Here is a 26,843-nt window from a genome sequence, read left to right on the forward strand (position 1 = left end):
TGGTAAGGTCACAGCTTGAGTACTGCATTCAGTTCTGGTCACCACATTACAGGAAAGATGTGATTACACTCGATAGGTACAGAGGAAATTTATGAGGATGATGCCAGGGCTGGAGAATTTTAGCTCTGAGGAAAGATTGGATAGGCTGGGGTTGTTTTCTTTGGAACAGAGGAGGCTGAGGAGAGATTTAATTGAGGTGTATAAAATTATGAGGGGCCTAGATAGAGAGGATAGGACGGACCTATTTCCCTTGGCAGAGAGGTCAATAACCAGGGGGCTTAGGTTTAAAGTAATAGGTAAAAGGATTAGAGGGGAGCCGAGGAGAATTTTTTTCACCCAGAGGGTGGTGGAGGTCTGGAACTCGCTGTCTGAAAGGGTGGTAGAGGCAGAAACCCTCATCACATTTAAAAAGTACATGGAAATGCACTTGAAGTGCCATAACCTACAAGACTATGGACCAAGTGCTGGAAAGTGGGATTAGGCATGAAAGCTCTTTTTCGGCTGGCACAGACACGATAGGCCAATTGGCCTCCTTCTGTGCCGTAAATTTTTATGATTCTATGATTCTATAATTAAGTACCCAATTCTCCCCTTCTTTGAGCCAGGTTTCTGTTATTGCCATTACATCATAGTCCCATGTGGCGACTTGAGCCTGCAGCTCACCAACCTTAATTACCATGCTACGTGCGTTCACGCACATGCACTCTAAACTCATCTTAGACTGCCTTGCATTTATCCTCTGCCTGATCCCTCCTATTTCTGAATTATTCTTTACTCTAGTGCTATTTGTCTCTCCCAGTCCTCTGTGCACCTTGTTTCTCTCTCCACTGTTTCATCCTGGTGCCCAACCCCTTACCAAATTAGTTTACACTCTCCCCCACAGCACTAGTTAACCTTCCCATGAGGACACTGGTTCCAGCTCTTTTGAGCTGCAACCTGTCCATCTTGAACAGATCCGTTCTGCCCCAGAACTGGTCCCAATGGCCCAGGAATCTGAAGCCCCCACTCCTGCACCATTTCTCCAGCCACGCATAAACATGTCTTAGCCTACTATTTCTGTACTCATTAGCAGGTGGCACTGGGAGTAATCCAGAGATTACTATCTTTGAGGTCCTGCTTTTTAACTTCCTCCCCAGCTCCTGAAACTCTGACTGCAGGACCTAGACCCTTTTCCTGCCTATGTCATTGGTTCCTACATGGACCACAACTTCTGGCTGTTCCCCTTTTCCTCTCAAAATTTTCTGCACCCTGTGACGTCCTCTCAGAAATGACACCATTTATCAGAATTCATACAGAATGAATTTAGAAGTAAATACAATAATCACCCATTACTGGAGCTAGAGATTCTAAATCTATTTTTTAAAAAAGTTATTTTCGGATGTGGGTGATGCTGGCAAGAATGCATTTATTGCTTTTCCCTCGTTTCCATGCGAAGGCTGTGATGTACCTTCTTCTTAGCAATTGTTTATGCAGCTGAATGGCATGCTGGGCCACCTCAGAGGGCATTAAGAACCAGCCACATAGCATGGATTAGAGTCATGTGTAGTCTGATTTGGGGAGGGTTGGCAGATTCCCTTCCTTGAACGTTATTATTGAAGCAGATGGGCTTTTACAACCAAAGTAAAAATCTTTTATGGCTATTTTGTCTGGTGATATCCCACAAATCACTAGTTTTATTAAATCCAATATGTTATGGAGCAGCCTGAATTCATGGCCTAGTGGGTACTAGTCCTGATCATAACTATTATACAACTGTACCAATTATATAGAAATAAATAGGTTGCATTTATACCAGTTAGCTTAGTGCTACCACTGTTGATTTATGCAGTGTACCTTTTATTGGCCCTCATTGCTTATGCATATGAGCAATATCTTTGTTTTATTATTTATTCTTTTGTTATTTAGATTTTAAGATGGGCTTTTAACAGCCCATCTGGTGCACTGATTTTTAAGAGGAGCTGTACAAACACATTTTCAAATTTCCCACCAGAAGGCTAGCTGTTCAGACAGCTGTCTTGACTGGGCAGATAGATGAGAACATTTGAATTAACTATGCTACTTTGTGGCACCTTTGCCCAGTGTTTGAACATTAGGTAATTATGATTTGGAATATGTATGCTTTTAAAAAAACAGAGGTTTGGCACATTTGTTCCTTTTTGGAACGCTGTCATTTGTATTCCAGTGGGTCCTTGTGGGATAGTAGGGATAGCCTCAGGCACTGTTAAACAGTTTCCCGCTTTCATATTGCTCCAAAATCTTCATAGCGGGACTATCTTGGGCCTTCAGACTTTGGGACTCACTTTTAAACCATCCATGAATTATATAATGAGTGCCTAAAGCACATGTTGCCACTGATGAGAGCATCAAATTTAGCAGCAAACCAGCAAAATAAACAAAGTACTGTTCAAGCTTCCAAAAGAGACTTGAGATACTTGGACGATTGCAACTGGAGCAGAGAAGGCTAAGAGGAGATTTAATAAAGGCTTTTAAAATTATGAAGAGTTTTCATAGAGTTAATAGGGAAAGAGTATATTCCCTGGTTGGGGAGTCATCAATTTAAAATTATCACTAAGAGAGTGAAGAGAGCGATTAGGAGAAATTAATAAAGGGTTGTTGAAGGACAGAATGCTACAGGGAATGGTTGAGACAGAGACTCTTTTAAGGGAAAATTGGATAAATATTTGAAGCAAAGGTACAAGATTATGAGGAAAGCGCAAGGTTTTGTATTGCTGTAGCAAAGACACATTGGGATGAATAGCCTCCTTCTGTGCTGTAAACTTCTATGTTTCTATGGTGCTGAGGCACATTGGTGGGGCAAAATAGCAGGTGCGTTACCCTTGTTCGAATTGTGCTAAACTTGACCTGGGAGTTCTTGATGCTGATGCTGGGCGCCTATAATGGACTAATATCCCTCACACTTGATGAAAACAAAATATAGATGAATTTGTCAGAAAATTATTTTATGGTACAAAGATACTGTTCATGTTGTTCCTAATTGTCAATAATTTTCAATCTAAAGGCTATTTGTAATAGGATTAATCAGAAGTGATGGTAATTTTAGTGACATAACAATGTGAAATTCAGAGACTATTTCTACAGGAAATGAAATAGTGGTATAACTGTCATGCATGAAAGTGAGAAAATTGATGTTGGAGAAAATTTAAATTTAAGTGCAATTAAAATTCAAATGCAGAAACTTTATAATAAAGTGCTATAATTACAATACGCATATATCAACCATTCTACAAAAGAAGTAGAGCTAGATTTGCATTTTAATGTAACCATCAAGCTTCTATTAATTAATGATAATACTGTTTAAGATTAAATTTTAGTGATTTAACATTATGGATTTCAACTGGAAGGTTAAAAAAATAACTAAGCAACAAATCCCATCACACATACTTTAATATTTAATCATACACCACAGTTTATTTCTGATAGCAGTAAGTAGATCATACAGATTTGCACTACAGATTTCCTGAAAAGTGTTTCATTTCTTTGATTGGTAGAGACTTCAGAACTGATATCCATGTAACAATATACAAGCATCAAAATTTACAAAGAAACTATAAAGCAAGGTCGCTCATGAATTTTAAAACTGAGCACGATTGTGGCAGAACTCAGTGGTGTTAAATTTATTCAATTACATTCATTTTCTGTAAATTTTTTGCCTTGTTTAATATTTCTGAGATTGTTAAAGTGTTCCTGAGCAAAACTATGGTCTTTTTCCAATGTTGGCAAAACAAAGAATAGTAACATTCAGCAAAAGTCACACAGGCATCATCATTTTTTTTATAGTTTGAAAGCCTGAGGTCCCATTCAATATGAATCATGTTAACGTAAAATGAATGAAATGCCTCCGGATTATAAATTCTGGCTTCCCAAGTCAGTTTGTGCATAGGGAGATATTAAATTAAGTGACTAGTTGGTGCATGTGCCAACTTTGAATTCACAATTTTAATCTGGAGGAGATTTACAACATTTATATATAGAAACATGGGAAACTTTTGTTTCCTAGATTCATACAAAACAGGGTAACTTTCATTTGGAAAACTGATTGAATATATATACTTCCTCAGCTGTTGCAAATGTACAGATGGAGTAGAGATAGCCAAAGAAGGCAGTGAGTGCTCAGTTAAAGCTGGAAGTTTTAGCACATAGTATGCGATGGGTAGTTGGTTTGACATGCTCCATTTGGCTGTAGATAACAGCCTGTTTGAAGGTCTTATGTCATCAGGAACTGCTTGCATGTAAGTAATTGCTGTTGACAAATATCTGAATTATGAAAACGTTGCTGTTTTTGAACAGCTTGTGCAATAATATCGATTAAGTAGCAGATCAGTAAAAACAACATTCTAAGCACTATTAGATCTTCACAGCAACATATATTATTGATGCTCCCTTTCTTTTCTCTTTTTTCTCTCCTTGCGCGTTCATGTGCAGAAACAATGTAAGCCACTTATCATGGACTCATTGGTTCATGGATAAATAAACTGTCATAAGCATCTGTCTAATATATTCCTTGGAGATTGGCTGATTGGAAAATGGAAGTAGGATTCACAAAGAAAGCAGATTAGAACTGTTGTGCTCGATTTTTAATCAAGCTGATTACAGAGGATCTCAATGCAGCCAGGATTTGCCTGTTTAAATAAAGTCTTGTGATGGTGAGCAGAGTGCGTGTTGCATGCAACACCAGATGGTTACTTTTTAAACAGGTGGGTCCAGGCAATACCAGGAGGTTCTCTAATGACTTTAAAATCAAGCATGGAGTCAGGCAGGTTCTATAATGATAAAAAGATTAAAGGAGTAAGTTTCTGACTTGGCGCTGCTGACAGGAAATCTCACCCATTGGCAACACATACTGGAAATTCATGGCATGTGTGTGCATGATTTTCAGATCATTTAAATTAATGTGTGCACTTCAATATCGGCAGATGAGGCTCTTTGTCGGAGGCACAAATTTGGAAAGTTATCCTATAAAAATCTGTGCTCTGGGTTGCATTGGAAGTGGATAATGAGATGTAAATGAAGTGTAAAGATTAAAAGATTTGTCTGTTTAAACCAATTTGAACATCTGTTTCAAACAGTGGGTTTAACAATAGTACAGTACGCATTGATTTTATTTTTCAGGATTTAACCCAGTAGGGAAGCTTTGAGGCAGAATGTCTCAAAGTGCTTCACAGCCATTGAAGTACCTTTGAAGTGCAGTTATTGTTGTGTTGGAGGCAAATGCATCAGCCAATTTGCACACAGCCAGGCCTGACAAACAGCAATGAGATAAATGACGATATAATCTGTTTTAGTAATGTAGGTTGAGGGATGAATGTTCACTACAACACCAGGAGAACTCCGCTGCTCTTCTTCAAATAGAGCTATGGGATTTTATTTTACATCCACTTGAGCCAGCAGACAGGGCCTCAGTTTAACATTTCACACAAATGATGGCACCTCTGACAGTCCAGGATACCCTCAGTGCCTGAAGTGCTAGTCTGGATTATGTGCTCACGTTTCTGGAATGAAGCTCGAACCCATGACCTTCTGATGCAAGAGTATTACCACCGAGCCAAGGCTGACACTATAGTGCGGTAATTGCTAAATTGAAGGTGAATGACATTCCTGTCTTTGTAGGCATGGTGCAATGTCAATAGAATGAACTAGTCATCCATTTTTACTGTTGCTCTTCGGATTCCTGCCCTTCTGAAAATGGATTAATGAAATTAATGAACATTAGTGAATGTTAAGATGATTAATGGTGAGCTCTTGTAGCATTCCGGTAAATTAAAAACTGAATATTTGACCTTAGGTCAGACCTGGAGTTAGTAGGGCTGATTTTCTTTTTGTGGACTGGATCCTACCAGCTTGGAGTGTGCAAGTAGGAGCCAGAAAATTAGGTGAGAAACACCCTTCACATGATCCCGGGCTGATCCAATTGAATGCTATTTTTCAGCCAGACTTTGAATGAGTGGCAAAGTGTTTTTGCACGAAATGTGCAGGTGCTTTATTAAGGTCTTGAAAATTTTGCAAATAAAATGTGAGTATCTCATAATGAGATTTTCTGATTTGCCCACTTGGAATGCACTGGCACATATAAAATGAGCGACATGGAAAGGCACATTCTGGCCTTGGAGAGATTGACTTGTTAAAATGTGTTGGAGTTCTTGGTGCAATTTTTCTTGCTGGATTGTTGTTTTCTGCATTAGTTTTGCTGCATTTCTTCTTCCTTTTTGCCTGCCTTTCCTCATTATTGGAAAATTGAGAGCTCCATGTTTGACTGCCACAATTAAATTTAGAAGATGGGATACATCTGGGTGTTTTTCTTTCTCTCTCAGTCGATTTGGAGTAGGAAATTAAGTAATTGTAATTCGCAGCCCATCCATTAAAATTAATCGACTGAAGGTCCATGCTAGGGGAACACAATTTCCTGATATAGGCTGGATATGTATGCCGGGAGCGCTGAAATATAGAAAATAGGAGCAGGAGTAGGCCATTCGGCCTTTCGAGCATGCTCCGCCATTCAATATGATCATGGCTGATCCTTAATCTCAATATGATAATCCTGCTCTCTCCCCATACCCCTTGATGCCTTTTGTGTCTAGAAATCTATCTAGCTCCATCTTAAATATATTCAGTGATTTGGCCTCCACTGCCTTCTGTGATAGAGAATTCCATAGGTTCACCACCCTCTCAGTGAAGAAATTTCTCCTAATTTCAGTCCTAAATGTCCTACCCTGTATCCTGAGACTGTGATCCCTCGTTCTGGACCTGCCAGCCAAGGGAAACATCCTACATCCAGTCTGCCTAGCCCTGTCAGAATTTTATGTTTCAATGAAATCCCCTCTCATTCTTCTAAACTCGAGTGAATACAGGCCAAGTCGGCCCAATCCTTCAGACGACAGTCCTGCCATCCCAGGAATCAGTCTGGTGAAACTTCGCTGCATTCCCTCTATGGCAAGTATATCCTTTCTTAGGTAAGGAGACCAAAACTGCACACAATACGCCAGGTGTGGTCTCACCAAGGCCCTGTATAACTGCAGTAAGACATCCTTGCTCCTGTACTCAAATCCTCTTGCAATGAAGGCCAACATACCATTTGCCTTCCTAACTGCTTGCTGCGCCTGCATATTTGCTTTCAGTGACTGGTGTACAAGGACACCCAGGTCCCTTTGTACATCAACATTCCCCAATCTATCACCATTTAAATAATACTCTGCCTTTCTGTTTTTCCTTCCGAAGTGGATAACTTCACATTTATCCACATTATACTGCATCTGCCATGTATTTGCCCACTCACTCATCTTGTCTAAATCGCCTTGAAGCCTCTTTGCATCCTCCTTACAACTCACGATCTCACCTAGTTTTGTATCGTCAGCAAACTTGGAAATATTACATTTGGTTCCCTCATCCAAATCATTGATATATATTGTGAATAGCTGGGGCCTAAGCACTGATCCCTGCGGTACCCCACTAGTCACTGCCTGCCACCCCGCAAAAGACCCATTTATTCCTACTCTCTGTTTCCTGTCTGTTAACCAATTTTCAATCCATGCCAATATATTACCACCAATCCCGTGTGCTTTAATTTTACACTAACCTCTTATATGGGACTTTATCAAAGGCCTTCTGAAAATCCAAATAAACCACATCCACTGGTTCTCCCATATCTATTCTACCAGTTACATCCTCAAAAAACTCCAGTAGGTTTGTCAAACATGATTTCCCTTTCATAAATCCATGTTGACTTTGTCTAATCCCGTTGATATTTTCTAAATGACCTGTTATCACATCCTTTATAATAGACTCTAGCATTTTCCCTACTACTGATGTTAGGCTAACTGTTCTGTAGTTCCCTGTTTTCTCTCTCCCTCCTTTTTTAAATAGTGGGGTTACATTTGCCACCCTCCAATCTGCAGGAACTGTTCCATAATCTATAGAATTTTGGAAGATGACAACGAATCATAGAATCATAGAATCATAGAAGTTTACAAATGGAAACAGGCCTTTCGGCCCAACATGTCCATGTCACCCAGTTTATACCACTAAGCTAGTCCCAATTGCCTGCACTTGGCCCATATCCCTCTATACCCATCTTACTCATGTAACTGTCCAAATGCTTTTTAAAAGACAAAATTGTACCCGCCTCTACTACTGCCTCTGGCAGCTCATTCCAGACACTCACCACCCTTTGAGTGAAAAAATTGCCCCTCTGGACCCTTTTGTATCTCTCCTCTCTCACCTTAAATCTATGCCCCCTCGTTTTTGACTCCCCTACCTTTGGGAAAAGATTTTGACTATCTACCTTATCTATGGCCCTCATTATTTTATAGACTTCTATAAGATCACCCCTTAACCTCCTACTCTCCAGGGAAAAAAGTCCCAGTCTGTCTAACCTCTCCCTATAAGTCAAACAATCAAGTCCCGGTAGCACCCTAGTAAATCTTTTCTGCACTCTTTCTAGTTTAATAATATCCTTTCTATAGTAGGGTGACCAGAACTGTACACAGTATTCCAAGTGTGGCCTTACTAATGTCTTGTACAACTTCAACAAGACATCCCAACTCCTGTATTTAATGTTCTGACCAATGAAACCAAGCATGCTGAATGCCTTCTTCACCACCCTATCCACCTGTGACTCCACTTTCAAGGAGCTATGAACCTGTACTCCTAGATCTCTTTGTTCTATAACTCTCCCCAACGCCCTACCATTAACGGAGTAGGTCCTGGCCCGATTCGATCTACCAAAATGCATCACCTCACATTTATCTAAATTAAACTCCATCTGCCATTCATCGGCCCACTGGCCCAATTTATCAAGATCCCGTTGCAATCCTAGATAACCTTCTTCACTGTCCACAATGCCACCAATCTTGGTGTCATCTGCAAACTTACTAACCATGCCTCCTAAATTCTCATCCAAATCATTAATATAAATAACAAATAACAGCAGACCCAGCACCGATCCCTGAGGCACACCGCTGGTCACAGGCCTCCAGTTTGAAACACAACCCTCTACAACCACCCTCTGTCTTCTGTCGTCAATCCAATTTTGTATCCAATTGGCTACCTCACCTTGGATCCTGTGAGATTTAACCTTATGTAACAACCTACCATGCGGTACCTTGTCAAAGACTTTGCTAAAGTCCATGTAGACCACGTCTACTGCACAGCCCTCATCTATCTTCTTGGTTACCCCTTCAAAAAACTCAATCAAATTCGTGAGACATGATTTTCCTCTCACAAAACCATGCTGACTGTTCCTAATCAGTCCCTGCCTCTCCAAATGCCTGTAGATCCTGTCTCTCAGAATACCCTCTAACAACTTACCCACTACAGATGTCAGGCTCACCGGTCTGTAGTTCCCAGGCTTTTCCCTGCCGCCCTTCTTAAACAAAGGCACAACATTTGCTACCCTCCAATCTTCAGGCACCTCACCTGTAGCTGTTGATGATTCAAATATCTCTGCTCGGGGACCCGCTATTTCCTCCCTAACCTCCCATAACGTCCTGGGATACATTTCATCAGGTCCTGGAGATTTATCTACCTTGATGCGCGTTAAGACTTCCAGCACCTCCCTCTCTGTAATATGTACACTCCTCAAGACATCACTATTTATTTCCCCAAGTTCCCTAACATCCATGCCTTTCTCAACCGCTATTTCCATGGCTGCCTCTTTTAGTACTCTGGGATGCAGATTATCAGGCCCTGAGGATTTATTGGCTTTCAGTCCCATTAATTTCTCCAGCACTATTGTTTTACTAATACTAATTTCCTTTAATTCCTCCTTCTCACTAGTCCCTTGGTTCCCTAGCATTTCTGGGAAGTTATTTCTGTCCTCTTCCATGAAGACAGAACCAAAGTATTTGTTTAATTGCTCTGCCATTTCCCTGTTCCCCATTATAAATTCTCTCGTTTCTGACTGTAAGGGACCTACATTTGTCTTGAAATGCAAAACGTACTCTGTTATGCTTTCTTTCCTGCACAATAAAAGAATAATAGGCTGCCAGATATATTAAAAGAGAATTAATTAAAAATTTTCTTTGCTTACGATATGTATCCTTAAAGTGTCTTGCTCCTACATTTGCCCCTTGTGTTTCATGGACTTCACTGTCCATATGCACTCCTGTGTAGCACTGGTGCATGGATGCATAACCAACTGGTGAGATGAAGGGGTACAATTGGTCCAATACCTGCATCTGTGACTGAATGTGAGGGACCTACACTGGTGCTAGGGATCTCCTCTGCTAGAGTTATTGCTTTCAGAGCCAGCACCTACTATCACTTCTGCAAGGCTATGAAATGACTGTTTCTGTGCAACTTCATGCATGCCACTGCTGAAGACCATCTCCTCACAATGACTATCGATAGAACAATAGGCATCTGTGAGGCCGTGGAATTCCTCCTTTGTGGTCACCTATAACCATTCTTCATCTGACTCATAACTCACCATGGCTATATTTTAAAGTTTGGACTCCAAATATTCTATAATAGCATACATGCCAATGAGCAGCATTTTAAGGTTATATGTTTCAACCCATGTATTAGCTTATTAGTATTTCACAAGAAAAACCATCTTTTGTCACTGTGATTGGAAATTGTCAGTATCAAACAGTCAGATTAAGTGGAAGATGGAACTGAAATCTATCAGAACCCATTTTTGCTTGCGCATGAACTTATAGAATCATAGAAGTTTACAACATGGAAACAGGCCCTTCGGCCCAACATGTCCATGTCGCCCAGTTTATACCACTAAGCTAGTCCCAATTGCCTGCACTTATAGAATCATAGAACTTGGAGCAGAAAATAATTTAAGATGAGCTGATGGTTTCTGAGTGTTTCGGTTACAGGTATATTTATTTATTGTTTGTTCCTAAAGAAACATTATATAACAAATAAGTTGCTGACATGCAACTTTTCAAAACCTTTTCAGGTTTCTCAAAGGAACTTTCTGGAGTATGTCCAATTGTTCTCTTATGTGATGGTTGATTGCAACCACCTTTTCTGAAAGTAGCAAGATGTTCCCTGGTGTAATTCCATTAACTGGCTTTATTTGAAAATTCCTTTCACTTAAATTGTGGAACTGTCAGGGCTTGGAAATAAAATAGGAAGGTGGGGTTGGAATGGTGATGGGCTTTGCTAAGTTTAAGAAAGTACATTGACATTCTCATCTTTAGGTTTCTACTCCAGTGAACTATTGTGTTGTGTGATGTATACTGCTGGCCTCCCTGTCGGTAAGTTGTAGTGCTCGTTTATGTTTTGTAACTTTGAAAGCTGTTTTCAGTTTGTTTATGCATTCATGGCAGTGACCCCATTGTTACTGTGCAGCAGCCTGGGCAACAGCCCACACCATCCATGTTAGAGTGGGCAATATTGAAAAGAAAGTGTGAGGTGACTAGCATAGATGCATTTAAGGGGAAGCTGGATAAACACATGAAGGAGAAAGGAATTGAAGGATATGCAGATGGGGTTAGATGAAGAAGTGATGGAGGAGGCTAATGTGGAACATAAACACCAGCACGGACCAGTTGGGCCGAATGGCCTGTTTCTGTGCTGTAAATTCTATGTAATTCTATGTAATATGTAACTCTGGCAGGGTCAAAAGAGCAATATTAACTAGAAATTACTGTTTTCAATAATAGCAGATGAATGCTTATCACGTTTAATGTTTATTTTAAATGGTCTATCACTTTCCTTAAAATAGGGGACAGAGGGAAGCTATGGGAATGTATTAGGATTTTTCTGCTATTATCAGCAACAGTCATTTTCCAGGCTGATATGTTTTAAAGTATTAAAAATAAAGTTTGAAATGTACAGAAGGTTAATCAGCATCTAAAAGATAAAAAGACATGTTCATGTTTGGGTGCAACTTGTCATCAGAACTTGACTTCAAGTTTTTTTTCAATAATACTGACTTGCTCTTGATCATCCTAAATAAAAATAAAATTTGTAATCCTGACTGTCTTTGGGCTGCCATGGGATCCAGGACATAGACAGTTTCGATAATGAGCCAATTTTGTCTTGTGAATGTAGAATGCACTGGTCAAGCTTTCAGTAGGTGTAAAAGGCTCTAAATCATAAATTAATGAGGTTTGATTCTCAATGAGAGGACCTGGATCCCTATAAAGCTGAATTGAAGCCTTTACACCTAATTTTATTTTCGTTTAAAATATCTCCAAACTTTCTAGGAGAAATTATTTTAGCTTGAAAGCCTCCAAAACGCTGGAAAATGCACCAAATAAATGTCAAAACTCAAAGTTTTGCAGGAGGGTGGGTAGGTGGGAGCAGTTCCCAGATCCTAATTAAAAAGAAATCTTACGTCTTTGGCTCTCATATCCCTCTGTGGTAATTTCTGAGCTTACCACTGCTTCACATGGTGCTGTTTTGGATTTCATGCGCTTTAGGTTTTTCCCTGCAATAGATATGATGGAATGTTAGACATACCACAGCTTAAGTTTATGACAAGCTTATGCTACGTTCCAGTTTTAGTCTAACCCCTAGTCTTCATGTGACAATAAAGCTGGGCCTGAAATTCCACAGGGGTTCTCCCGGTATCTTGCTATAACTCTGGTGGGAGTTCAGCAGAACACCCAGGGGAAACGCTTAACATCTGAAAAGCGGAATTCCAGTGGGAGACTGAGAGAAAACCCTTACGGAATTTTATGGCTATTATATTTAGTTTTTGAGCTGTCATCTTTAGTGAGGAGACTTTGTCAGTTTTTTTATTTGGTGTTCACTTCTGCTCATTTTCTAGGTTGGCCCAGGCACAAACTCTAGAAATACGGCCAGCTTCTTCAGTCCCACGAGTCTTTCGTAGCACAATAGCACTCAACTATCTCTCTCGATACAGGCCCTCAGGTGGGGGTTAATTTTCGGATGATAGTATATAACGGGCAACATCTCTTATAAGCCCGTTATACCTCTCTCTCGATTTTTAATTCCATTGATCTCACTGATCTGATATCACCCGATGTACCTAGGAGACGCACTAGTATAGGAGAAAGAAAGGCATGTTTAGATATCCGGGGAATAAAGGAAGATTAGGGAAGTTGACTGTAGGTGGTCATGAAGCAATTTGGGTGCCATCGACTGCACCTTGATTCCTGGGAAAGCCAACAACTCCATAAACCATAAACTGGATGGCCTTATCTTGCTGCTGCCTTGCTGTTATAGCAAACTTGAATGCATTTCCCAGCTCTCCTGTAAAGTGTGTCAGCCAGCTGATGAACACACTCCCATAATGAAACTGGCTGATATTACAGAGATTGATCCACTTGTGGTGGTCTGCAATGACCCTGTTGCATAAAAGTTGAGCGTGGTCGTCAGCTTCAAAGCCACAGTGCGAGCAGATAACTGCAGATCCTCATGCAGTAGGTGGCAGGAACCCCCTATTGCTCTTTGGTGAAGCACATTCTTCAAATACACATATCCTCACTATAGAACCCTGTGTTTCCTGCATTTTCTTTTGGGGTGGGGGGTAATATTTGGTGGTCTGCATCCTTCTTAAATGCTGCCTCTTACCCCTTTCCTCCATCCTATCTTGTTCCTCTTCCTCCTCCTGATAATGGCATACAAAGATATGCCCGTAAGGAATACTATCCCTGCTCCTGAGAAGCTCTCACTGTGGGCGGAGGAGGGGGGGGAAGAGATGATCAAAATGTCCCAGTGGTCTTACACACTCCTGCAGTCAATCAGAAGCAAACCCATGACTGTTTAGGCTGAAAGTCAAAAAAATTGCTTCAAATTATTGATTCCAGCTCCAGTAATCGTGACTCAAGCTTCCAGCAACTTTCAGGCTCAAAAACGATTTGGGGTCGATTTTAATCCACCCCGTCCGGTGGGATCGAGGCAGGGGACCATTAAAATAGATCAATTTGACTTTATCGCCCCATTCCCCGCTGGCTGCCAACTTAACTCCTGACTTCATTTGGATGGTTGAGATGCCTGCCAGAAGCAGGTAGGTGCCTCATGAATACAATTGCTTGATTCTGTTATTACTCACCCTTGATTAAGCTCACAGCTTCTCATGGGTGCCATTTCTTCTTCATTGCTTTGGATAGAGGAACAGCTGGAGGAAGAGCAACACCAGCAGAAGCAGTCTCAGTGACCAGGCAGAGCATTGGTGAGCCTGTTATGAGACAGCAGGTGAGGCGGGGGGACTATTCATAGAAGGCCTTACCCAGCTCACAGGGTCTATAGACCAGTTGCCTGGATATCTCTGAGGAACACTGCATCAGGAGACTGCTCTTGTCCTTCTTGGTGGTAGAGTTCGCAGGCCTGGGAGTTGTTATTAAAGTTAGCTTGCTGACTTGCTGCTGTGCATTCTGTAGATAGTACATACTGTATTGTCATACACCGGTGATGGATGGGGTGAGTATGGAGTACAGTGGCTGGGGCACAACTAAGTGGACCTCACTGTCCTGGATGGTGTTGAGCTTCAGTGTTGTCCTACTTGCACCCATCCAGCTGAGCGGTAAGTATTCTTGACTGGCCCTTTCAGTTGGTGGAGAGGCATTGAGAGGTCAGGAGGTGAGCCAGTCATTGCAGAATAACCAGCCTCTGCCCTGCTCTTGTAGCCACAGCGTTGATATGGCTGATTTAGTTAAACTTCTGGTCAATGGTGACCCCCAAGGTATTGATGATACAAATGCTATCTACGATTTGTCAGCCCAAGTCTGGATGTTATCCAGGTCCTGCTGTAGGATGACATGGGCTGTTTCAGTATCAGAGGAGTTGTGAATGAAGTGGAACAATGTATACTTGTCAGCAAACAGCCCTACCCTTGACCTTATGGCAGAGTGAAGGCCATTGTCGAAACAGCTGTAGATGTTTGGGCCAAGGATGCTGCTCTGAGGAACTGTGACAATGATGTCCTGGAGATGTGATGATTGACCTCTCACAGCCATGACTATCTTCTTTTGTGTCAGGTATGACTCCAGCCACAGTAGAATTTTGCCCTTGACCCCCATTGATCTCAGTTTTCCTAGGACTCTTTAGTGCTATATTTGGTTGAATGCTATCTTGCTGTCAAGGGCAGTTACATTCATCTCTCCTCTGGTATTCAGTTCCTGTATCTTTTACTGGATCAAGGCTGTGACAAGGTCGGGGCCAATTCGTTCTGGCGAAGTCCGAACTGAGTTGGTGAGCAGGTTATTGATGAGTAGGTGCCACTTGATTACAACAGTGACACTTCAAACATACCTCATTGACTTTGAAGCAATTTGGAATGTCCTGGGGTTGTGAAAGATGCTATAAAAAATGCATGTTCTTTCTTCTTTTGCCAATTTTATGCCTTCAACATTTGGAATTCCCCTCAGACATTTTTATATTCATGTTTTTTTTGCTTCAGTGCAAGTGAAGAAATGCTGTGTATACCTACTGCTTAAGTTACAAAGCCCATAATTACTTGTTTTCACATTGGGTTTCTTGAGTTGTCAACCTTTTGGTGCTATGTCAGCTTTTTTTGAAACTATTGGTCAGCTTTTACTAGTTTTTTGGTTGGCATCTATGGGTTCCCAGTTGTAACATGGGTATCAGTTAAAAGCAACCACAACTTTGCTCCTGAATTCTTATTTTATGAAACCTACATTATGGAGGTGAAATTCATCAATGGAAAAGAAAATCGGGTGGAGTGTAAAATCATAGAATCATAGAATCATAGAAGTTACAACATGGAAACAGGCCCTTCGGCCCAACATGTCCATGTCGCCCAGTTTATACCACTAAGCTAGTCCCAATTGCCTGCACTTGGCCCATATCCCTCGATACCCATCTTCCCCATGTAACTGTCCAAATGCTTTTTAAAAGACAAAATTGTACCCGCCTCTACTACTGCCTCTGGCAGCTCGTTCGAGACACTCACCACCCTTTGAGTGAAAAAATTGCCCCTCTGGATCCTTTTGTATCTCTCCCCTCTCACCTTAAATCTGTGCCCCCTCGTTATAGACTCCCCTACCTTTGGGAAAAGATTTTGACTATCGACCTTATCTATGCCCCTCATTATTTTATAGACTTCTATAAGATCACCCCTTAACCTCCTACTCTCCAGGGAATAAAGTCCCAGTCTGTCTAACCTCTCCCTGTAAGTCAAACCATCAAGTCCCGGTAGCATCCTAGTAAATCTTTTCTGCACTCTTTCTAGTTTAATAATATCCTTTCTATAATAGGGTGACCAGAACTGTACACAGTACTCCAAGTGTGGCCTCACCAATGCCCTGTACAACTTCAACAAGACATCCCAACTCCTGCATTCAATGTTCTGACCAATGAAACCAAGCATGCTGAATGCCTTCTTCACCACCCTATCCACCTGTGACTCCACTTTCAAGGAGCTATGAATCTGTACTCCTAGATCTCTTTGTTCTATAACTCTCCCCAACGCCCTACCATTAACGGAGTAGGTCCTGGCCCGATTCGATCTACCAAAATGCATCACCTCACATTTATCTAAATTAAACTCCATCTGCCATTCATCGGCCCACTGGCCCAATTTATCAAGATCCCGTTGCAATCCTAGATAACCTTCTTCACTGTCCACAATGCCACCAATCTTGGTGTCATCTGCAAACTTACTAACCATGCCTCCTAAATTCTCATCCAAATCATTAATATAAATAACAAATAACAGCGGACCCAGCACCGATCCCTGAGGCACACCGCTGGACACAGGCATCCAGTTTGAAAAACAACCCTCGACAACCACCCTCTGTCTTCTGTCGTCAAGCCAATTTTGTATCCAATTGGCTACCTCACCTTGGATCCCATGAGATTTAACCTTATGTAACAACCTACCATGCGGTACCTTGTCAAATGCTTTGCTGAAGTCCATGTAGACCACGTCTACTGCACAGCCCTCATCTATCTTCTTGGTTACCCCTTCAAAAAACTCAATCAAATTCGTGAGACATGATTTTCCTCTCACAAAACCATGCTGACTGTTCCTAATTAGTCCCTGCCTCTCCAAATGCCTGTAGATCCTGTCCCTCAGAATACCCTCTAACAACTTACCCACTACAGATGTCAGGCTCACTGGTCTGTAGTTCCCAGGCTTTTCCCTGCCGCCCTTCTTAAACAAAGGCACAACATTTGCTACCCTCCAATCTTCAGGCACCTCACCTGTAGCGGTGGATGATTCAAATATCTCTGCTAGGGGACCCGCAATTTCCTCCCTAACCTCCCATAACGTCCTGGGATACATTTCATCAGGTCCCGGAGATTTATCTACCTTGATGCGCGTTAAGACTTCCAGCACCTCCCTCTCTGTAATATGTACACTCCTCAAGACATCACTATTTATTTCCCCAAGTTCCCTAACATCCATGCCTTTCTCAACCGTAAATACCGATGTGAAATATTCATTCAGGATCTCACCCATCTCTTGTGGTTCCGCACTTAGATGACCTTGTTGATCCTTAAGAGGCCCTACTCTCTCCCTAGTTACTCTTTTGCCCTTTATGTATTTGTAGAAGCTCTTTGGATTCACCTTTGCCTGATCTGCCAAAGCAATCTCATATCCCCTTTTTGCCCTCCTGATTTCTCTCTTAACTCTACTCCGGCAATCTCTATACTCTTCAAGGGATCCACTTGATCCCAGCTGCCTATGCATGTCATATGCCTCCTTCTTATTTTTGACTAGTGCCTCAATCTCCCGAGTCATCCAAGGTTCCCTACTTCTACCAGCCTTGCCCTTCACTTTATAAGGAATGTGCTTACCCTGAACCCTGGTTAACACACTTTTGAAAGCCTCCCACTTACCAGACGTCCCTTTGCCTGCCAACAGACTCTCCCAATCAACTTCTGAAAGTTCCTGTCTAATACCATCAAAATTGGCCTTTCCCCAATTTAGAATTTTAACTTTTGGGCCAGACCTATCCTTCTCCATAGCTATCTTAAAACTAATGGAATTATGATCACTGGTCCCAAAGTGATCCCTCACTAACACTTCTGTCACCTGCCCTTCCTTATTTCCCAAGAGGAGGTCAAGTTTTGCCCCCTCTCTAGTCGGGCCATCCACATACTGAATGAGAAATTCCTCCTGAATACACTCAACAAATTTCTCTCCATCCAAGCCCCTAATGCTATGGCTGTCCCAGTCAATGTTGGGAAAGTTAAAGTCCCCTACTATTACCACCCTATTTTTCTTGCAGCTGTCTGTAATCTCCTTACATATTTGCTCCTCAATTTCCCGTTGACTATTTGGGGGTCTGTAGTACAATCCTATCAAAGTGATCTCTCCCTTCTTATTTTTCAGTTCTACCCATATGGACTCAGTGGGCGAACCCTCGGATATATCCCCTCTCACTACTGCCGTGATGTTCTCCCTAATCAAGAACGCAACTCCCCCTCCTCTCTTACCTCCTGCTCTATCTTTCCTATAGCATCTGTACCCTGGAACATTGAGCTGCCAGTCCTGCCCCTCCCTTAGCCATGTTTCAGTAATAGCTATAACATCCCAGTCCCATGTACCCATCCATGCCCTGAGTTCATCTGCCTTGCCCATCAGACTTCTTGCATTGAAATAAATGCAGTTTAATCTAGACTTCCCTTGGTCGTTGCCCTGCTTTCTCAGACCATCTGTCCGGTCATGTTCTGTACACTCTCCCTTACTGCCTTTTGTTTCTGTCACCACTTTATTTCCCACTGACTTCCTGCATCGGTTCCCATCCCCCTGCCACATTAGTTTAAACCCTCCCCAACAGCACTGCCAAACACTCCCCCTAGGACATTGGTTCCAGTCCTGCCCAGATGCAGACCGTCCAATTTGTACTGGTCCCACCTCCCCCAGAACCGGTTCCAATGGCCCAGGAATTTGAATCCCTCCCTCTTGCACCATCTCTCAAGCCACGTATTCATCTTAGCTATCCTGTCATTCCTACTCTGACTAACCCGTGGCACTGGTAGCAATCCTGAGATTACTACCTTTGAGGTCCTACTCTTTAGTTTAACTCCTAACTCCCTAAATTCAGCTTGTAGGACCTCATCCTGTTTTTTACCTATATCGTTGGTGCCTATATGCACCACGACAACTGGCTGTTCACCCTCCCCCTCCAGAATGTCCTGCAGCCGCTCCGAGACATCCTTGACCCTTGCACCAGGGAGGCAACATACCATCCTGGAGTCTCGGTTGCGTCCGCAGAAACGCCTGTCTATTCCCCTTACAATCGAGTCCCCTATCACTATAGCTCTGCCACTCTTTTTCCTGCCCTCCTGTGCAGCAGAGCCAGCCACGGTGCCATGAACCTGGCCACTGCCACCTTCCCCTGGTGAGCCATCTCCGCCAACAGTATCCAAAACGGTATACCTGTTTTGGAGGGAGATGACCGCAGGGGACCCCTGCACTGCCTTCCTACTCTTCCTCTGTCTGTTGGTCACCCATTCACTATCTCCCTCAGTAATTTTTATCTGCGGTGTGACCAACTCACTGAACGTGCTATCCACGACTTTCTCAGCATCGCGGATGCTCCAAAGTGAGTCCATCCGCAGCTCCAGAGCCGTCAAGCGGTCAAACAATAGCTGCAGCTGGACACACTTCCCGCAGGTGAAGGAATCAGGGATACAGGAAGGAGCCCTGAATTCCCACATCCCACAAGAGGAACATGACACGGCGCTGGGATCTCCTGCCATGACTTAACCCTTAAATTAGCTTAAGAACAACTACAATGTCAAGAGAAAAAAAAAGGAAAGAAAAACTACTTACCACTCCCTTTAAGGAGTTTACTCCTTTAAATTGTTCTCAATTTAGAGAATGTTAACTACACTGGGGACCTTGATTCACTAAAAAATAAACGCTACTTCCTATAAGACCTGCAGACCTTCCCTTTCCTTTTACTTCAGTTACTGTAGATAAGGAGAAATACTCACCTGAACCTACTCACCAATCAGGTGCCTCCCCTGTGTCGCGTCCCGATCTGATTCCTGACGTCACTTCGAACTCGGTCGCAGCTCCGCTCGGCTCCTCTCAGCGCTCTGAAATCCCGCCTTTTATCGGATGCTCCCTCCGCTCGGCTCGGCTCCTCTCAGCTGTTCTCAGCGCTCTGAAATCCCGCCTTTTATCGGACGCTCCCTCCGCTCCGCTCGGCTCCTCTCAGCTGTTCTCAGCGCTCTGAAATCCCGCCTTTTATCGGACGCTCCCTCCGCTCGGCTCGGCTCCTCTCAGCGCTCTGAAATCCCGCCTTTTATCGGACGCTCCCTCCGCTCGGCTCGGCTCCTCTCAGCTGTTCTCAGCGCTCTGAAATCCCGCCTTTTATCGGACGCTCCCTCCGCTCCGCTCGGCTCCTCTCAGCGCTCTGAAATCCCGCCTTTTATCGGACGCTCCCTCCGCTCGGCTCGGCTCCTCTCAGCGCTCTGAAATCCCGCCTTTTATCGGACGCTCCCTCCGCTCGGCTCGGCTCCTCTCAGCTGTTCTCAGCGCTCTGAAATCCCGCCTTTTATCGGACGCTCCCTCCGCTCGGCTCGGCTCCTCTCAGCGCTCTGAAATCCCGCCTTTTATCGGACGCTCCCTCCGCTCGGCTCGGCTCCTCTCAGCTGTTCTCAGCGCTCTGAAATCCCGCCTTTTATCGGACGCTCCCTCCGCTCGGCTCGGCTCCTCTCAGCGCTCTGAAATCCCGCCTTTTATCGGACGCTCCCTCCGCTCGGCTCGGCTCCTCTCAGCTGTTCTCAGCGCTCTGAAATCCCGCCTTTTATCGGACGCTCCCTCCGCTCGGCTCGGCTCGGCTCGGGCGGTCGATACGTTAAAGCCGAAGACGAATTTCACCCCCACATCTTACGTCTTGTCATATTGCAGAGAAAGTCCCAAAGTTATAATAAGGGTGGATCTGGGGTGCGGGGGGGGGTGAACTTCTATTCTCCCGTTGTAACTATGGCAGAAGATCAGCTGAATCCCTGGAGAAAGAGCGTAAGCGGACAATTTTAGCGGCTGAGAGAACCCCAGTGGAAATTCTACCCCAGGAGTTTAACTTTGACCGATAGATCAATCATCAGAAAATTCTTCTAGGTATCATCACCAGTAATCAAATTTTTGAAAGATTTGGGGCTGATAGATCTGTGGAGAAGCTCTGTCCAAAGACAGAGTTTTCGGTTGACTTAAATCATTAAATATGTTCAAAGATTCATTGTTTTCTTGTCATCAATCATATCTGAACTGTATATATTGAAGTATTTCTGGGGCCACATAATTTCCAATCATGACTGGAATTCATTCTAAAATGTGGCACTTCAACAACATCGTGGAGAATGAATAACTAGTGTACTAATTTAATGAATATCAAAAAGCAGAATTATTTGATCTCGGTTCAAACTTATATTAATGGAGCATGATGTAGAAACATTCTATAAATATAAAGAGCAAGAAATAGATAAGTTTATTCATACCAGCACGAACTCTGTGACGTCCTCCACAACCCTATTTGAAGCACTAAAATTCAAAACACAACATTATTAATCATGCTGTTTGAAGAACAAAGGGCAGCTCCTTGAAAGCTGAAAACGTAGTACCTAAAATAAAAGATGCGGAACAGAAATATGCGAGGAAAAATTCTTTGATCATTAAATAAAACTTAAATTACCTTCTTACTGTGTAAGCAGTTATCTCATCTTTGCACAAGACATTATATTGAAACTTTCTAAAACTAACAGATTGCTCATTAACAGAATTGTATGTTTTTAAAATTCTAGTCAAAGCAATATAAACTGGCAAATGGTTGAAGGGGGATCAAAATACATCTAAAAGGAATAACTTGCGTTAAGGTCTTTGTAACTAATAGACATGAATGCTTAGTAACAATAAATGCAATTAAATATTGTTTACAAAACCCTAGTGTTATTTTTTGGTGTTATTTTGAGGACTCTGTTATTGATACTTCACTGGGCCAAAATCCTGGAACTCCCGACCTTCACCACATGGACTGCCCTTCTCGAGGGCAACTAGGGATGGGCAATACAGCAGGCTCAAGGGGCTGTATGGCCTACTCCTGCTCCTATTTCTTAACAAATGCTGGCCTTGCAAGCGACACACATATCCTGAGAATGAATTAAGCAATATGTTTTCATAATAAATCATAGCAGGCTTTTTCTATGTAGCCTTTATGTCTTTGTAATTTACCCGGTCAGCAAGAGATCCTTGATGACATTTGGACATTAAATAAAAGTTTTCTTCCCTGATATCTGAAACTGACGAAGTTAACTAGCTGACCAATCTCAAATAGAATGGTGCAGAAATTGAGAAAACGAGGAGAGATTACACAAATTGGGGTTGTATTCTCTAGAGTTTCGAAGGTTAAGGGGTGATCTGATCGAAGTTTATAAGATATTAAGAGGAACAGATAAGGTGGATAGAGAGAAACTATTTCCGCTGGTTGGGGATTTTAGGAGTAGGGGCCACAGTCTAAAAATTAGAGCCAGACCTTTCAGGAGCGAGATTAGAAAACATTTCTACACACAAAGGGTTGTAGAAGTTTGGAACTCTCTTCCGCAAATGACAATTGATACTAGCTCAATTGCTAAATTTAAATCTGAGATAGATAGCTTTTTGGCAACCAAAGGTATTAAGGGATATGGGCCAAAGGCAGGTATATGGAGTTAGATCACAGATCAGCCATGATCTTATCAAATGGCGGAGCAGGCACGAGGGGCTGAATGGCCTACTTCTGTTCCTATGTTCCTACGATTATTCTCCTTCCAGAACATAAGAACATAAGAAAAAGGAGCAGGAGATGGCCAAACGGCCCCTCAAACCTGTTCCGCCATTCAATAAGATCATGGTTGGTCTTTGACCTCAACTCCACTTTCCTGACTGATCCCCATGTCCCTTGATTCCCTTAGAGTCCAAAAATCTATCGATCTCAGCCTTGAATATACTTAATGACTGAGCATCCACCGCCGTCTGAGGTAGAGAATTCCAAAGGTTCACAACCCTCTGAGTGAAGAAATTTTTTCTCATTTCGATCCTAAATGGCTGACCCCTTATCCTGAGACTATGCCTCCCTAGTTCTAATGTGGAGATGCCGGTGATGGACTGGGGTTGACAATTGTAAACAATTTTACAACACCAAGTTATAGTCCAGCAATTTTATTTTAAATTCACAAGCTTTCGAATTTAAAATAAAATCCCTAGTTCTAGACTCTCCAGCCAGGGGAAACATCAGTATCTACCCTGTCAAGCCCTCTCAGAATCATATGTTTCAGTGAGATCACCTCTCATTCTTCTAAACTCAAGAGAGTATAGGCCCATTCTACTCAATCTCTCCTCATAGAACAACCCTCTCATCCCAGGAATCAATCTAGTGAACCTTCTTTGCACTGCCTCTAAGGCAAGTATATTCTTCCCTAGATAAGGAGGCCAAAACTGTACACAATACTCCAGGTGTGGTCTCACCAAAGCCCTGTACAATTGCAGCAAGACTTTCTTACTCTTGTGCTCCAACTCCCTTACTACAAAGACCAACACACCATTTGCCTTCTTAATTGATTGCTGTACCTGCATGTTAACTTTCTGTGCTTCGTGTACAAGGACACCCAAATCCCTCGGAACACCAATATTTAATAGTTTCTCACCAATTAAAGATATTCTGTTTTTCTTTTCTTCCTACCAAAGTGAATAACCTCACATTTCCCCACATTATACTCTATCTGCCACCTTCTTGCCCACTCACTTAACCTGTCTATATCTTTCTGCAGACTCTTTGTGTCCTCCTCACCACTTATTTTCCCACCTGGCTTTATATCATCAGCAAACTTAGATACATTACATTCGGTCCCTTCATCTCAGTTATTAATATAGATTGTAAATAGCTGAGGCCCAAGCACTGATCCTTGTGGCAACCCACTAGTTACAACCTGCCAACCTGAAAATGACCCATTTATTCCTACTCTTTGTTTTCTGTCCGTTAAGCAATCGTCTATCCATGCTAATATATTACCCCCAACCCCATGAACCCTTATCTTGTGTAGCCACCATTTGTGTGGCATCTTATTGAATGCCTTTTGAAAAGCCAAATAAACTACATCCACTGGTCCCCTTTAATCTACCCTGCTAGTTACATCCTTAAAAACCTCTAATAGAGTCGTCAAACATGATTTCCCTTTCATAAAACAATGTTGAATCTGCCTAATCATATTATGATTTTCTAAATGCCCCATTAGCACGTTCTTAATAATAGATTCCAGTACTTTCCCGACTACTGGTGTCAGGCTAACTGGCATGTAGTTCCCTATTTTCTCTGTCCCTCCTTTCTTCATTAGCGGGGTTACATTTGTTACCTTTTAATCCACTGGGACCGTCCTAGAATCTAGGGAATTTTGGAAGATCACAACCAATGCATCCACTATCTCTGCAGCCACCTCTTTTAGAAACCTAAGATGTAGGCCATCAGGTCCAGGGGATTTGTTGGCTTTTTGTCCCATTAATTTCTCCAGTACTTTTTCTTTACGAATATTAATTACTTTAAGTTCCTCAATCTCATTAGACCCTTGGTGCCCCACACAGAACTGATGAAAGATCTTTGACCTGAAAAGTTAACTCTGTTTCTTTCTCCACAGATGCTGCCTCATTTGCTGAGCTTTTCCAGCATTTTCTGTTTTTACCTCAGGCTTACTACTCTTCTTGACAACATTATAAGTCTCTTCTTTTAATCTAATACTATCCTTAACTTCTTTAGTTAGCCACGGATGGATCACTTTTCCCATGGAGTTTTTTTCCTTAATGGAATGAATATTCGTTGACAATTATGAAATATTTCTCTAAATGTTCGCCATTGCTTATGTAGGAAAAGTATAATAAAATGATAGTTTCCCAAGTGATTTTTGCAACACTTTTTTTTAAACAAATAGGGCTAGAAATTGGGCCATGTAACGCCCATTGTTTTGGTGCTATGTGGCCTCTTGAAGTGTCAAGATGGCGTCTTGGCTGCACATGCACGTTTCCAGCTTGACTTGTGCTGGATGCCATCTAGATATAGGTATTAGCGCATGCGAAAATCCCGAACGCCAGCAGCACATAAAGTAGGGAGAAAATGCATACAATCAGCTTGCCACGTTGGTTTAAAGTGACAGACACCATTTTGGACCTTAACGCTCAACTCAATACACAGTCTTAACCATGCACACCTGAAAGTGTCTTAGAGTGCCTGTAGGATGCCCCACCAGTGCTATTTAAAGGGACCATGCAGGTGTTGCAGGTTAGTTGCTGGATTATTGCTTCTGGCTGCTGGTAGAATAGGAAGTGTTTTTTGAAGCTCGCTATGCTTACAGTGGTCTCCAGAGCCATGATAGCAGCAGTCTGAGCTTCCGTTGCAGCAGTCTGAGCAGCAACCGTAGCTTGCCGACATTTGATGACATTGGTCTGTGCTGCAATGGAAGCCGCGACATCGGCCATCAGGCGTTGCGTTATGGTGGGTTCCACAGGTGTGCTGATGAAGGTGACCACCCATTCCATGTTGGAAAGGATGGGCTCCAAGCCCGGCGCAAAGTCCTTTGCCAAGTTGGAGCTGGACTCCTCCATGCACCTTGTCATTGTGCGCAGGCTTTCTGGCAGGCTTTCCAGTGCCCCAAGCATTTGTTGGTGTACGCCCATCAGCTGTCTTCTGCAGCCTGGCCCATCGAAGTCCTCACATGACTCCTCTGCAGCAGAACTAGTGAGCGACCTCGCCCTCCGACAAGCTGGCACCTATCGTATCCCCCCGCCCAGGCTCCTGCGCACTTGTGCCCGGTGTCTCACCATGTGCAGATCCCTTCTCTAACCTAACCTCTAAAGGATGCACAGTGTCAGTCTCTGAGCTGGTGGATGCGAGTGTCAGATCGAGTGACGGTGTGGCTTCAGTGTCCCCTCCTTCCTCCTCCTCCTCTTCCTCCTTGGATGGTGCCATCACGTATTCTTGGGTATCTGCAATGACAAAGGGAAACAGGTTGAGTTGTGGAGCGGGGAGAGGAGCAAGTAAGACGTGCGTGCCGACAGCGTTGGCAGCATGTGAGTCAGTAAAGATTATGGGAGGAGGGAGATGTGGGAAAGGAGAAGGAGCGTTAGATATGCAGAGATCCGCTTCATCTGGACTTCCAACGCTGCATGTGGTTACTGCTGCGGCGATGGTCTGGCCCAGTGATCCGAAGCACAGTCTCCTCCAAGGGGGTGAGGACGTGTAGGTGTGTCTGTCGTCCCTCAGGTCTCTCCTGCTGCCGGCTGTTATGCACCACCTTCTCCTGCAAGACAGAGGACAGTGTGTCAGTGAGTATCCTGCAAGGTGCCTGGGTGATGTGCCTGTCACGGTAAAAAAGCTGCCAGTGTGTGTGACCTGTGAGTGGTGGTGTGTGGCCTGCAAGTGTAGTACTATGTGCGGGTGAGATGCAGCATGCTGAGAGCGGCATTGCCTATGGATGGACAGTTTTTGTTGGTGGGTGGGTGACGGGGTGTGATGTGTTTTGGTAGGATGTGCCACTTGACGCTTGCATTCGCTCACCTTGATCACTCATGTCAAATCATTTCACTTCTTTCGGCAATGCATCCACGCTGCGTTGTGCCATGCTCTTGGCGTTCACTTCCTGGACCACAGCCTCCTAATGCCTGCAGAGCTGGAGTCTTGAGGTTCTCCTTCCACCCTACGGGTACATGTTGGCCCTCCTTTCGTCCACCCCCTCCACCAGGGCCTCCAGTGCATCATTGGAGAAGCGTGGGGCCCGCACTCACACCGTTCTTGCCATCCTTCCAGCCATCTTTCCCTCCTCTAAATGGACTGTGCACGTCCCATCAAAAATGTGTACCTGCACCTTTAAGAGGTGCGCTGAGCACGCCCCATTTCGGGCTTCCTCATTCTCCGTGCAGCCTCTCAGCAATGCGGGTAGCGCTGGTTGCACGGAGCTATCAT

The sequence above is a fragment of the Heptranchias perlo genome, chromosome 7, assembly GCF_035084215.1.
Source record: "Heptranchias perlo isolate sHepPer1 chromosome 7, sHepPer1.hap1, whole genome shotgun sequence".
Taxonomy (NCBI): domain Eukaryota; kingdom Metazoa; phylum Chordata; class Chondrichthyes; order Hexanchiformes; family Hexanchidae; genus Heptranchias; species Heptranchias perlo.